Source organism: Rhinolophus sinicus, linkage group LG07 (genome assembly GCF_036562045.2).
Source record: "Rhinolophus sinicus isolate RSC01 linkage group LG07, ASM3656204v1, whole genome shotgun sequence".
Lineage (NCBI taxonomy): Eukaryota > Metazoa > Chordata > Mammalia > Chiroptera > Rhinolophidae > Rhinolophus > Rhinolophus sinicus.
In genome coordinates this window covers 104,106,465-104,120,165 of record NC_133757.1, presented here as the reverse complement: position 1 = coordinate 104,120,165, position 13,701 = coordinate 104,106,465, and the positions used below count along the sequence as shown (strand labels likewise).

General features: G+C 44.8%; 1 long non-coding RNA gene across 1 annotated transcript; it reads left to right on the top strand.

The window, feature by feature from the left end:
- Positions 1–275: 275 nt before the first annotated feature.
- On the top strand, positions 276–13,039 carry LOC141572733 (uncharacterized). Its single transcript, XR_012498174.1, has 3 exons — positions 276–703; positions 11,730–11,951; positions 12,910–13,039. It is a non-coding gene; the product is annotated as an uncharacterized LOC141572733 (long non-coding RNA).
- Positions 13,040–13,701: the final 662 nt, after the last annotated feature.

Below are 13,701 nucleotides of genomic sequence, written 5' to 3'. Positions count from 1 at the left end.
CGAACCCGCAGACGTCGTGGTCTTTGTGCCCTCGACTTGCGCCGGGACTTGCCGGTCCCAGGCCTCCTCCGTGAGCTTGGTTTCCTTTGGAATCTCCAGCTACAGTTACCAACCTGTCCTATGCTGTACGGTGTGCTCCCCCTGCCCTTGTAAAAATCAGACTATCAGTGAGTCGTAGGAGCAAAACTTTGACATGGAAAAAAAAACCAAAAAAACATTGGGGATGTTATTTTGCTGGGGCGAAGATAGGTTTTGCTGTTGCGGAAACACCTCTACAGAGTCTCGTGTGAATCACACACGCCTGCCACCATTTCCCGGTTTGAGAGACCTGTTCTTCCTTAAATGAATGGGATGACTCTTGGCGCGAAGGCGTCACCGGCCCTAACACACAGTCCTCGCAGCGGGGCTCTCAGGAAAGCCAGACGACGTGCCCCAGGGCACGGTTTGAAAGGACTAGGGCTGGGCTCAAGGGACTGGCAGAGAATGAGCCAGGTGGGCAGACTGGGAAGGGGTGGGGGTGGGCAGAGGAGGGAGCCCTGCCTAGAGATCAACAAGCGCTAGTCGTGGCCTTGCCAGAGTTGGTTCTTTCGTCCTATATATGCCGGTCGGCACGGTGCTGGGCGCCCCGTGTGCAGAGGTGAACAAACATGCCGGCTTCTGCCCTTGTGGTCTGGAGCTCTAGTGCCCCTGGGAACCGCAAACGGTGAGTTCTTAGCTGTAAACTGGGACTGGGGTGCTAGCAGAGGGAACGTGTGTGATTGGGGGGTGGGGGGGCTCTTTTCCTCTTGCCGCTCCAAGTGTCCCCTAGAGGCATGTCGTCTCCGCCCCCTCAGCTCCCCTAGAGGGGTGGCGGTGCAGGTCCAAAGAGATAATCCCGGATGAGCGAGCCCTCCAAAGTTCTTTCATATGTAAGGTGGGAGCATTGTTATTACTTCCCGGCCATTCGGAGCCGTGGGCAGGCCCTATCCGCAGTCTCCCTACTTCCCTCCTCCCGGAAAGAGGACTTGTCCTTGACGACGGCTCCCCAGGTCCAAGTCGCCTGGTTCGCTTTGTGGTCCCATTGCTTAGAAAAGGGGATTAATTTGGGTGGTGAAAGCCCCATTCTGTTATCTCCTACTCCGTTCTGGCCGTAAACACACAGGGAAAATCGCCATCTGGAGGGAGAGCATCTTCTGGACTTCAAGAACGGGTCCCTAAAAGACAGCTTCCATCTTTTGTGCTTTGACACGGGTGCAGCTTTGCCGGGCAAGGGCCGGGGAGGCAGCAAAAGGCCGTTCCTCCGCGGGATTGATTCTGGGCCTTTTAGTTTCTAACTAAAATCCCAAGAGTCCGAAAATCCCGCGTTCCCAACACACTATTTTGAAAATAAACCACAAATGCAACGGAAGCATTCCGAATCAACTAGAACTTGAGTTGGGAGAGACTTGGGCCCAGAGATAGGATGAGGGCCATACTGCATTCACCCCTCCAGCCCCAACGCCCTCCCCGGGGGCGCCTCGGTCCCTAACAGCCCCTAGCACGAACCGGGCTCTAGGAGCCCAGAGCCGGTCCGGCGTGTTTGAGGAGGGGCACCACCGCATACCCGGGAGTGGCACAGACTCAGGAGCCCCGCTGGCCCGCGCGGCTGGAAGTATTGTTTCGGGAGCCCGCGCGGCCCCATTGGCCGCCAGGGGGCGCCAGGAGCCTCAGTGGAGTTTCCAACCCGTCGCGCCTACAGTCGTGTTCTGGCCTGCGTGGTTCCTGGTCCCGCGGCCCTCCTCGCTCCCGCGCCACCCAGCCTCGACTTCACCCTGCACTGGCTGCGTCTTCTTCCCTACCTCGGGTCGCGCTCCACTCCCTTTCCTTCTCTGCTCTTTAGTGCCGGGGAAAATGTGTGTCCGCGTGACAGACGCCCCCGCGAGACAAGCTGATTGGGGGGGACAGGAAAATCACCTCCCACGGAGGTTGCAATGCGAGCGCGGACCTTGCGAAAAGCGCACGAAAGCGGATGCTTGGTGACTGTCGCGGCGCGCCTCCCCAGCCGGGGTCGCTGTGCAACCGCAGAGAGACACGCACACGTGGTGCAGCCACGCCGCGGCACCTTCATTCGCCCGAACTCCTCTGCACTCCGGGTTGGCCCTCGTGCCTACCGGTCTCTGCAGATCCTTGTCGCTTATCCAAAGGCTTTTGCTTTTACAAACCGAGAATCAATGCTTACCACCCCCATCCCCGGTTCATTTAGTACTTGCCCGTTTTTAGGAACCGAAACTATTCATCCAAACCCAGGGTAAGTGGTGGTGTGTGCTCACTCCTCCCGGCAGCCTGCTTAAAGGGGGCTGCCTGCCCTGGGTAGCTGGCGATGGAGTTGGACCTCTGCCCACCCCCCACCACACACCCCACCAACAACATCCCACCCAAATGCTGAAGGCCTGAAGAACACCCTCGACAATCCGTGTTCCCGATTTGGCCCTCAGCTCTGCTTGAATGATTCCGACTGTTTAGGCGCAGAAGACTCAAGAGGCACAAAGAAAATTTCCGCCGACTTCGCCAGAACAATTCGGCTGTGGTAGTAAAGGAGTTTCTGGGCCAGTAGGACCCTTGCTCTCATGCTCAGACATTTTGTCCTGAGGGAGGGGTCTCAGACCCCTGCGTCTCCTCTGCATCTGTGGAGAGCCGGGGAAACGGAACCTCCCACTCTCACTCGCAAATACGAAAGTTAAGGCATATGTACTCATTTCTGAGAGGGAGTGCAAGGAAGAAAGGGGAGAACAAGTGTATGCCAATTTCTTAATTCTCAAAATCCAGGACCGGTTATGAAGGGGCAGCCTCAAATTGGAAACAAGCTTCTTAGCCCCAAATGACTGTACCCCTGACCTGACCTTCCTTTTGATCGGAAAGCTTGGGTTTCCCTGTGTTATATAGCACAAGGGTCTCAGAGGTCTGGGGAGGTTCTTGCTAAATGTTAAAATGTAGCACAGTATTTTGCAGACACAGCTGTAACCCGGCGAGCTTGACTTGAACACAACCGGATAAGTTTAGCCAACTGCAAAGAAGAAACCAACATGTAATTAACCAAATAATGTATATAAGTAATGGGTAGGCCTCCGTTGGGGAGACAGCTTTGTATGTGAATCCCATCTCTCTTTTACTTGCTGCAAGTAAATAAAACTATCCACAAACGCTTCTGTTTGAATAGAACACGCCAAGCAACATACCCCGTTGGTTCGATAACACCTGCTCCTTATTAAAAGGCACGGCCTTTTCTGAGGCTTTAAACCTTTATAGCAACTTCTGAGTCAGGTAGGATGCATTTAGCTAGGGCAGGCCCAGAGCCTCCTGGGGAGACTGCATGCGCGCACCCACGCCAAGAGGCTGCACTAACAGACTGCAGACCCCATGTCTGCTGAAATCCTCACTGTCAGCGGGCAGATGGGTGTGACTATTATCATTTTGCAAATTCGTAAGTAGTTACGAGAATACAGAGGCACGGAGGGGTTAAGTGGCTGGAACCGGATCACACCGTGAGGGTCCAGCTGCTGGTGTTACACGGGCTGGCTTTGGGGACGCATCTTCACCTGTTGGGTGTTTCCCAACAGTGCTGCTGCTTGGCTTTCATCTACAGGCAGGCAGGCTGGCCAGGTGGGTGACGTCACTTTCTCCTCCTGGGACTGTCCCAGGCCATCACTGTCCTGGTAGGGCGGTGTGGCGCGCCAGCCCGAGCTTCTGTCGGTGGGATTCGCGGCAGCCATCTGGGGGCGCCATTTCCCAAACAGATGGTTCCACGAGGGTTTCAAGTCGGCTTCCTTTACGTGGTTGAGGCTCTGAGATCGTTCACATTTTACGTGTTGGGTGTTTGAGGCCGTCTTTTGTGAGGGGGAGGGGCGGTGGATGGGTTACTACGTACATTCTTTCGCCTTTGACCCTCCCGGCACCCGCGCCCCGCTGCGAGGAAGCGGTCCGCGATAGATGGGAAGCTTCCCCCGCCAAAGCACGCGGCGCAGGTGCCCGCAGCTCCCTGGCCGCGCGCTCTGGGCTCTCTCGGACCCCAAAGGGTAGGACTCAGATTTCCGGTACGGAGGTACCGCCCTGTGAAGAAGGGAGAGCCTTTGCCTTGCATATTAAGAAGAGTCAAGACTAAGGGCGGACAGTTTACTAAGTGCTAACCCACGCAGTAGCGTGTATCTCCTTTAAGATTTCAAGGGGCCGGCGGGGCCCAGATCGGAGCTGGAAAAGCAAACGAAGGTTCTGGCTCGGCCGGTGCGGGGGCCACGAGGGAGGCCTGGCGCTTGCCATGCCCGCTGTCCCCGTCCCCGCCGAGGCCGATGTGGGGGCTCGACGCCCCCTTTACCGGGAGATAAAAGCTGGCCCAGGAAGGGCGTGGAATGGGCAGTGGAGACCAAGGCTGCGGTGGGCGCTCTGCCGGACTCAGGGCGCAGGGCGCAGGGTGACAGCTCCCTGGGGCGAAGCAGGAGCCACCCCAGGCCCCTACCCACGGGCCACCTGGCTGAGAAGGAGGCCGCCTGGGGAGAGCTGTAATTGCGCAAGGCTCTGTGAGCTCTCTGGTTGCTGTGTCCTAAGCCAGTGTGAACCCCTCAAGTTCCTGAGGCCTCTTTGTACCAAGTACAGCGAACATGCCCTTTGAGAAAGGCCTGAAAGCCATGGATGGATGCTTAGGAGCTCAGTAAAAGGGCTAAAAACAGTTGCTCCAAAATGATTTAAAAATAAAATACACCTAAAGTGATCGTCTGCTACTGCAACATGATTTTCTTGTGCTTCCCCAGCCACATGAGGGTTTTAGTCAACAGATGACGTGGACAGACCGAGAAAGCTGTTTTATAGTACTGTGCTTTTCTCAGAACATCTAGAGGCACATCATGGAGACTGTGATTGGTGCCCTGGGAGAGACCAATTTCCACTTCTGCTAGTATTATTCTCTCAACAAGAAAATGACCCTAGATATTGGAGAGAAAGGATGAGGCTAGTGTGTGGCATGTCCTACTAGTGCATCCCTAGGCTGCTTCTATTTCAAAAACAAAAACAACTGACCAAACAAAAACACCTGGGGGAGTAAGTTCAGTGACACGGACCTCTGGAAAGGAAATTCCATTTTTGTTTAGTGCACATATCCTCTCCAGCCACCTTATGTTTACAGCATAAGGTCTCAAATTTGCTGGACCAGTAGTAATTCCTTGGTCTTTGGGGTTCAAAATTTTGAAATTCCTGTCAACTGTGTACACCTAGTTTATTTTGCACTCTGAATTAAAGAAATATTTATTGAGCACCTCTGATATGCAAGGAACTCTGCCAGATATTTATTCTTTCCCCTTTCCTGCCTCTTTCTCCCCAATTTCTGTGTCTTTTTCTCAGGTTCCAGTAGTTTATTGCTCACTGATGTGTTGCATCTGCCGATGAGACTCTTGAAATGAAGCATCTCCTAATTGCTCACATTAGGAAATCCTGAATGGAAACAGCAAAATCCCAAGGCCATTCATAGAGGGTGGTCCAGAAGCCACAGAGTGTCTCTGGGAAGAAAGACCTGCTCCATTGTCTGATCTGAACAGCAGGGGTCGGTGGCTAAGCTGGTGTTTCACTCTGGTGGGAATTTATTGCCATCAGATAAGAGCACAAAGTCAATACAACAAAGCCTGTTGGCTCTAAAGCAACAGATGGAATCTGAATTCCTGCACACATGTACGATCTTTCCAGAGACAAATCCCAGAATAAAAAGCCCTTTGTCATTCTTACTGAACCGACTTTTAGGGACACCTTTCCATATTCTGTGTTTTGGTCTTTCTCTATAAGTTTTATGCTGCCCAAACTAAGAAATTTGACAGATACGTTAAAGGGATTCATCCTTTTATGACATATTCAGCTTCAGTAAGTCACAGGTATTCACAGCAACAAACAAATATGTAAATTAGAAAAAAGTATTTGTTTTTGGTTGATGTAGGGCTAATAGTGTAACTTGTATAACTGTAGTAACTATTGTGTAACTGGCATAAATAGTGTAACTAGTGTAACTATAGTATGCAGCATACACAGACTCAGCACTCTGAATTCATCGGCACTAAATGTTAACAAAGTTTCATTAGTAAGCCTAATATTAATAGTTTGTATATCTCCAGTGGTATAATGGGAAGTGAAATATAACATAGAAATAACATTTTCAAATATCAAATTGGGCGTATAACGGGCAGGCTATGAAGGGTCTTGTGATCATTTTACCCATGATGTTCACAGCTTAGTTTCCCTGGTTTCCTTGAAATCTTAGTTTAAGAAATTCAAAACAAATTCAGCCCTGGAAGAAAAAAGAAAGAAAAGACTGCTTTTATAAGTACAGTTATTTTATTATTGTTTGTACTAGTTCAGAAACCCTTTCCCATGCCCAAGTTTGTCTGGATTAGAGTTTCAAAGTGAGCAAGATTGTCTGAGGTTTTCTATTATCAATTCTTCCCTGGAATAAATACTGAAAACACATTTTTACTATCTTCTATTTGGTACTATGAAGTCGAAACATTTTGCTTATTATGCTAGTTATAGTTCCATGCAGAGGAGTTAGGTAAGGTAGGATGGGGGGAGGGAAAAGGGGGTCAGTCTTGCTTGTCTCAAAACCAGATTTCTTTCATTTTGAATGTGTGTGTGTGTGTGTGTGTGTGTGTGTGTGTGTGTATGAGAGAGAGAGAGAGAGAGACAGAGAGAGAGAGAGAGACAGAGAGAAAGGGAGAGAGAGAGAGAGAGAGAGAGAGAGAGAGAGAGACTGACGCAGGTAGTCCTTGGGATGATTTCCATAGAATGTTACCATGTTATCACAGGCAGGACAAATAATTCTGCCCTGCCTCTTCTCTTTAACCATTGATGATGTAATTAGTAGCCTAATGCATTAAAGAATGAATTCCTAAAGTTCCTTGGGGTTTAATTCATCCATCCAATCAGAAGATATTGGGCCTCTACCATCCACTATGGGGGAAATCAAAAGGTTAGTATTTGTAGGTTAAAATAGGATTTCAATTTATCTGCATTTAAGTTAAAGGTGAAGATGGCACATATTTCTAAGGATAAAGACATTTTCCCATTACACTTGGATACAGGGCTATGGAGGCTATGAAGGTCCTCGCAGAGTGAAATATGTGTTGCTAGGGGAAGGAATAACAAAGACCAAAGCTAATGATCATTTTGTGGATCATGTATGAGAACCTTAGTTGCTTTTTGTATTGTGATAGAACATAGTTTTTTACATTCATAAGCCTTATTAGGAAGCAGACAATCAAAAAAACCTTCTGTAAAAGATCTTGCGAGATCTGTTCCTTGCCCTCACAGAAGACCAATTGAAATGAACAAAGGGAGATTGCATTCTGTCCAGTTTATAAATTCACTTTCAGAGAAGAATATTCAGCATCTAATAACCCTAAATTCTAATAAATACAAGGGAAATTCTCATTAACCCCAGATAAGTGATGTATCCTGCATAGTTGCATTTCCCAAATCAATAGCAGACAATTGGATAGAAGACTAAAGGAAATAGATGGAAAATTCAATCAAGTTAGAATGAAACTTTCATTTTTACTCATGAATTGCTTTCCCTCCCCAAATGCTTCTTTGTTGTTTATAAAAGAAATACATGTAAAAAATTCAGGCAACACGGAAATTATAAAAAGAAAAATGGAAATCTCTTTAATTTCACTGCCCAGATCTACCAAAAAAATGTGAAAAATAGTTGTATTCTTCTAATTTAAGAGAAAAGGAATATACACAAAGTTTTATAAAAATCCAGTCACATGATACTGTTTGCAATAACTTTCCGTATGTCAGCCAATGGAAATCTATGTCATAATAAATTACCTTTGAATATAGTATTCGACCCATATTCAATTTCATGAGTGGATTTCCCTGTATTGATTGATGTTTCCTCTCCAGTTTCTTACCAGTTCATAAGTGGCAGTGCTTTTGTAGCAGCTGGCTTATGTAAATATATCATGATTAAGATGGGTCAGGGTAAGCACCTCAGGGTCTAGATGTGGAAGTTTGATCATAATAGCTTTTGTCACTTAGCTAGATAGGCCACAGCTCTGGAACCGTTTTTCTTGTATTTCTCAATATGATATTTCCCACACCAACTTGGTTGAAAAGAGGAATTTTAGATTTGCCATGAAACAACAACAAAAAAAGACAAATGAGCTTTTCTGTTAACCTCAAAAATGGCATGGTTAGAATTTGAGATTGGTTTGCTCTTATTTTTCTGAGCCATTTTCCTCATTCATGTATTTCAAGTATTCCTTTGTGCAGAGAAGAATGTACTTTGGGAACCAGAACTTTCTGGTTCTGGGAGAAGATACTTGGAAGGTTCAGTTCTGCCTATCCTGAGGATGATCGACAGGGAAGGAGGGGGAAAGTTTAATCATAGTCGAGGGTTATCACTCCATGAGTTTATGTCATCTGGGAAAGGAATGTGTTCATTGTCGGGTATAGTTTTGGAGGAGGACAGGGCTTTTAGAGAAGTAAAGACAGTTGTACACTGATGTACACAAATTATCTTTCCCAGTGCTCCTTGTGCACATTAGTACTCATTTTCAGTAGTAGGGTTAACATGATGTTTGACCATTGGCAGAACGACTCATTTACTCAGGAATTACACATATGCAAATCACAGATCACATCCAATACTGTATCAGTCAGGATGGATTAGGTTATACTGCTGTAACAATCATCACCAAACAACAGAAGATTGTCTCTCACTCATGCTAAGTTTGCTGTGGGTTGAGGTGTCCTTCCAAGACCGTTGTTTTCCCAGCTCAGCATTGCCAGCTGCTTTATTTTATGGCACTTGCATATCAAGATGTGCTCCCATAATCACTTAATAGGCATAGAGGGGCTGGTGAGTCCATTACTAGAAGTTAAATACTTCCACTGGGAAGTGATACATGTCACTTTCACTCACATTCCATTGGCCAAAATCAGTAAGAAGGCCATCCCTCACTTTAGAAGGGTGGAATGTGCAGGCCTACTCTGTGGCTGGAAGTGGAGAAGAACTGGATATTAGGGAACAGAAGTAATGCCTACCACATATATGTATGCATTTCATATCTAATTCCATGCTTTGTGTAGTGCTTAAGTTACTATTGCTGATCAATAATTGTCAAGTGATGAGTAAATACTGGTAAGGTTTGTAGATTGACATGGTGCAAAGTTGGGGTTAGTGAAAACATTGACAACTGGAAAATATTACATGAACCTTTTTCTATGGTTATGCTATGATTTGTATCAGAACAGAATCTTTATGACAACCAGCTAAGTTATGATCTGATTCCATTGCATTTGTAACTGACATTGTCGGCTAACATGGAGAAATAAAAACAGGCCACTATTAGCAGGGCTAGGAGAATATAGAGCTGCTCCCTGAAACTGAGGCCTGAGCTGATGGGACTTGTAAAAGTTCATCTACATCTCTAATTGGCAATTTTAATGAACTCCTATAGGTGTTTCCTATAGGAATGCCTACAGGAAATAAGAGAATTACTGAAAGGAAACAACAAAGGAAATATGCTTTGCAAATACGTTTACATTATGTAGCTGAGAAAGAGAGTGCTTACAAGAATGTAACCTGGGAGAGCAAAAGTTTTTTTACGAAAGAAAATGACTTTTTGAATTAATTTCTTTTAATAAAATCCTTGAGCAAACTGAAATGTGTTGGAGCTATAGCTAGGAATAGATACTTATGATATATTTTGTATAACAAGCATGACTGGTCTTCATGGATTAGATTTTTTTTTTTTGGCATTTTGAGGTGATCCAGCTATGAAAATACGTTCAATGAAATGTAAATTGCCAGGAAATTAGATAAAGACAGTAGATTGAGGGAAGGAAGATAAAGGAACCCTCTAAGCTATTTGGATGCTCTTGTTTCCCAGGGAAGGAGGAATGCCAAAAAGAGGAAGAACAGATCTCAAGACTCCCCAGGGGAGGGGAGTCAGAGTCTTTTTGTCACAGAGGGGGAAATGAGGATTGCAGATGTTTTCTTAGATTCTTTTCTTCAGCATAGTTACAACCCAAGAAAGTAAAGCCTGTGGTTTAATTTGATATATATGTTTGGTACTGGGAGATATCAGCTTCTCCTAGGCTGATATCTGGGCAGACCGATAGTAAAATCTCAGACTGGGTTCCAACCTGAATTTACTGCTTTTTGGCTGTGAGATCCTGGACAAGTCACCTAAACTCTCCATGCCTCAGTTTCTTCATCTGTCAAATGGGATACTAATGCACCTATTGAGGGTTGAAGGAGTACGACACTTAGAAATACGGAGTAAATATTTTATGTTTAGTGCTATTTATTATTATTTTTTCTGCCAAATTGTCATTAGTGCATCCTGTCAGCCGACTCCACTCACAGAGGCTTCCTCTAGCAACTTATCATGTATATGTAATGAAGTGTTGAGGGACTTGCCTAGGTTGCAAATAAAACCCCAAATGCCTCGGAGAGTTGGAGTGCCACTCAGCAGTGAAGGGCTGGGCCAGGAATGAACTCCACACCATCATCCCAGGAAAGAGAAAGCAAACATGACTTACGCTTTGTACACATTAAAACAAAAGTCAGGCTCACTAAGTTGGAAAGAGGTCTAATTATTTTTTAAAATGTTGTTACTGTTGTTGGAATTTGTATTTTAAGTCAAAAATTGTATTACAAAATAGATGACAAGTAGTTGAAATATTAACTGAGGGAAACGGTTTTGGCACTCCAAGGAAAACCCTTGTAATTAATCTTCACTGGTAATCTCCTCAGGGTAACCATTACTAATTAGAAACATGTTTTGTCAGCCCATCCAGATTCTAAGCCTGGTGATGGCAGGAGTATATATTTTTTGTACTGCCACAGCCCCAAGATTCAGTGGTATGTTTTGCATACAGCAAGTGTATAATCGATGTAGTTTGTTATTACTCTGCAGGGAGAGCTGAATATAAAATTATACACTTAAGGCAAACACAGAACAGAAGGATTTCCTGGAATCGAGCCATTCTCTTTTCCAGTCACATGCCATTGTTGAGAGACGAGCCAAGCGCAAAGAGTGAATTTGTTTCTGACAGGGTGAGCCACAACATCTGGAGTCTGGCCCTCCACCCTGGGTTTTGACCTTCTTCTTCAAAAACAGTAGACAGAGAGTGTTCATAGAAAACTGGTTCAAACAACTTAAGAGTATAACCTTGTAAAATCCACTAGGATAGTGTGACTCGTGTTTTGCAGAGAAGTTCACACTGAGTATTATTCTCAGCATAAAGACATTTAAATCTCTTTGCGTGCAGGTGATATAATTCTCAGCTCTCCATTCGTATTCCCACCCCTCCATGCTGACCAACATGGTTCTATTAGCCGGTTTCCTTCTTACTCTCTTAGAAGGTTAACATGCTGAGAGGTATTACTTTATTATGTGATAAAAACTTTGTGTTACTTTTAAAAAATTGTGGTAAAACATATATAACATAAATTTTACCATTTTTAAGTTTACAGTTCCGTGGCATTAAGTACATGTGTTAACTTTTTAATCAAAGTGCTATTTACATTTTGGGGAGTGTGCTGTTCATTAGCACTTATACCAAAGGAGGGAACAGAAGAGCAGGGACACCCCTTATCATTGAACGGGTTCTCGCCGCCGCAGCTTTGTAAAATGATTTGGTGGCATAGAAAATAGAATGTATTTGACAAAAATGAAAATGTTAAGTTAGCAGTAGCCATTATTCTTGCTATTATTTTCTCTTAACAGAGTTGGTTCCACTGGGCAACAACTTAATGCAGATCACAGTTCCCTAAGCTGAGTCGATCTTTACAACCAGCAAGAGCAGACGCATCTGCTGACTCTGGATCCTGGCTGAAAATTCTAGAATACTGCTATCTTGTGGTAACTGCAGCTGGTCAAAGGCCATCTCACCTCTCCATTACCCTGACAGTAGAGACAGACGACCATCACCCTCCTTCTTCTCAGCTGGTAAGACAACTCCCAGACCTTTTCCTTCCATTTGGTAAGATCTGATGGGTCCTTTGAGTTCCATTTCAAATACTCACCTCCAAAACGTGGGGAAAAGATGATGTCAGGAGTAAGAGACCATGTGTTCGAGAAATTAAGGAGCCAAATGAAGGATGGGCCAGAGGGAGTCAGTGAAAGTATTTAAATTTACTTTTGTTTTCGTTTTAATTTCTAGATAGGAGACATTGATGTATATTTGATAATGGAAGTAATAATTCTCTTCCATGGAGACACTGAAGTTTGTAGAGAAAAATGATAGAATCTAAGTGTTGGAAAAGAGGTTTGAGACCAGCTGGTCTGTCTCGCACCCACTGTGTTGTCGCTGAGAGGGATTCATCCAGTTTCTCCTTGGATGAAACACACACAGGGATGAGGAGCTCCTCGTGAGCTCTTTTTAAAGATCACCTAACTCCCTTCACTGTCTCCTGCATTCATCAAGCAACTTGATATAGGGAAGGATGCTGTATTAGTTTGCTAGGGTTGCCATAACAAAATACCACAGACTGGGTGGGTTAAACAACAGAAATTTATTTTCTCATAGTTCTGGAGGCTGGAAGTCTAAGGTCAAGGTGGCAAGAGGGTTGGTTTGCTGAGTCTTCACTCCTTGGCTTGCAGATGGCTGCCCTCTTGCTGCCTTGTCACGTGGTTATCCCTCTGTGTATGAGCATCCCTATTTTTCCTCCCTTTTCTTATAACTCCAGTCATATCGGATTAGGGCCCCACCCTAACATCTTCATTTATTTAATCACCTCTTTAAAGACTGTGTTTGACTAGGGGCTCCTGAAGGACAGGCATCCTGCCTTCTCCATCATGGGCGGCCAGAGTCTAGCATGGTACTTAGCACCCATAGTAAGTAGGCACTCAGTACTCAAATGAACCCCAACAAAATGAACTGAAATGCATCTCTTTATTCCTCAAGCTCTCTTGTTGGATGCCGAAGCGGGACTGGAAATGGTTGGAGAAACGGGATAAAACAGCCTTATGGGAGCGCCTGGACACATCTGTGCTTTTGCTGCTTTGAAATTGAGATGATTTTCCATGCAGTTATGCACCTGATTCCGTAAGGTAGGTCTTAAGTGACTGTCTTTTGAGATTTCATACTTATCAGTAATGCAATGAGTTTTTATTGTAACTGAAGGGCATTCATGTTGGGAACAGGTGCTAGCTGTGATGTGATGATTTCTCATTTCTAAACATCTAGGGGTAGATAACTGCAGATATTTGATAAAGCCAATAGGTTTGCTTTAAATGGTTCAATGAACTGATCTTTCTAGTCTATGTGGACAAATGTTACCATTATTTATTTATGCAGGTTATTATATTCTAGATGACTTATAGTCAATGAGGCATGCTCTTTTATTATTGTTATTATTTCTTTGCCTTTCAGATTTAATGAGATTTACAAACTCTTGGGTATAATAGGTTCTTATGTAGCGCAGAAGATTCATCCTGCTTTCGCTAATGATGTATCATCCAGTTTCACCCATCATTGGTTTGCTCAGTTGGTAGAACTTGCATCTGGCTTTCCTGTTTCTCGTTATGTACACTTTGTTTCTAGTGTCACAAATGTCCTTATGTGGTGGGTACTTTTATTTTCTCTATTTGCTTCTACTTTTGTTCTGATGTTCCTTCCTACTTTTTCATGTTGCTATTAATTTTGAAAGGTCAGTTGTTAAAAATACATCTACCTCATCAAATAAATATTTCAATG